At 37.2% G+C, this 1399-nt stretch overlaps 1 long non-coding RNA gene across 1 annotated transcript; it reads right to left on the bottom strand.

Annotated features, from left to right (window-relative positions):
• Positions 1-300: 300 nt before the first annotated feature.
• On the bottom strand, positions 301-1169 carry LOC138900941 (uncharacterized). Its single transcript, XR_011412304.1, has 2 exons — positions 888-1169; positions 301-700 (listed from the first exon to the last, which is right to left on the bottom strand). It is a non-coding gene; the product is annotated as an uncharacterized lncRNA (long non-coding RNA).
• Positions 1170-1399: the final 230 nt, after the last annotated feature.

Raw genomic sequence — 1399 nt, 5'->3', positions numbered from 1 at the left:
TTACGCTAGCTGGCATTAAGTACATCTCACTCAGATCGCACCAAGGTTTCGTTATCCTTAATCCCACCTTTAAACCTCCGTATTGATCCCTCATATACGTTTAGGAGTGATGTTGTTCAACAACTACCTAAATATGCACTCTCTCCTGAGTAATACATACTAAATAGGCACAACTAATTGAGGGCCTTTCAATCAACCACAAGAATAATATAGTTGAACAAATAGAGAAAATACTACGACAAATCTATATTAACGTAACAAGAAAATCATCCTCCAATAGGTTCCATCAAAACCCTAGAATAAGAATTTAGCTACTCATACTCATAGTAACAATATCCCAAATATTTTGCATAATTAAAATACAAAGTAAAGATGAAAAACTGTAGAAATTGATGATTCTAACTCCCAACATGTGATTCCATCAGCTCTTCTTGCCTCTGGCTGCAAAAGTCCCACAAAGTGGTATTTTTAGGTCTATTTATATGTGTAGAAGAAACTCTAGACGTGTAGGCCAAGTCCTAGTCAAACCCGGAAACGAATTAAGTCTTCAAAACTCGGATTGGACCTGGCCTCAGGCCTGGCGTCGCCAGCCTAATTCCTGGATTTTGGCTGGCCTCGCCAGGTCTCTCCTTTTCACTGTTCTCGAGCATACTTTCAACATTTAAGTATCCCTTTTGCTCTACTTTCATCTCCAATTCACCTACACATAAAATATATTCCATTATGCGCAAATAAAGTGTAATTTAACATTAAAGCATATAAAATGAAAGGCACATAATGTACAAAACTATGAAATTATAGCCACACATCAGTATCCCTATAAATATAAGTAATAGAGACCGCCCAGTTCATAGCAAAGAGGTGATGAATGCGATTGATAATATCACCATTTGATGAGGCACAAATCCTCCATACTGCAAACACATGAATCACACTAGAATTATCAATTTGCCGGGCAACTTGATGCCACCTCTTGTCCCAGGTTTCTTTAAGATCAGTGAGAACTCCCCAAAGCTCACACTTAAAGGATTTATAGATCCTAATCTTGACTAAAAATCCATCAATCTACTTCTCATCAGAATTACAAAAAGTACCGCCGGCAGTCCTTATCATAATACTCCTTCGAAGAGCCCCGTTCGTGTTCAAAGCCACCCACCTAATATTATGGGGTAACTGGCCCAATGAGACTACCTATACAATTAGAAATCTTCCAATATTCTTTATAAAGATCCAAGGAGTAACACAATCTCTAACTATGTCAGTAAGAGCTGCTAACTTTTTGTTAACCGAAAGATGCTCGTTTCAGAAAGAGCATTATTACGTCACTTTCATATTTTTCAGCTAGTGTACCCAAAAGAAAATTCTATAATCATTATCCATAATTCCTTTTATTTGACAC

Source organism: Nicotiana tomentosiformis, chromosome 11, assembly GCF_000390325.3.
Source record: "Nicotiana tomentosiformis chromosome 11, ASM39032v3, whole genome shotgun sequence".
Classification (NCBI taxonomy): Eukaryota; Viridiplantae; Streptophyta; class Magnoliopsida; order Solanales; family Solanaceae; genus Nicotiana; species Nicotiana tomentosiformis.
The sequence above is the reverse complement of the archived record's forward strand: the minus strand, read 5'-3'. Positions and strand labels throughout refer to the sequence as shown.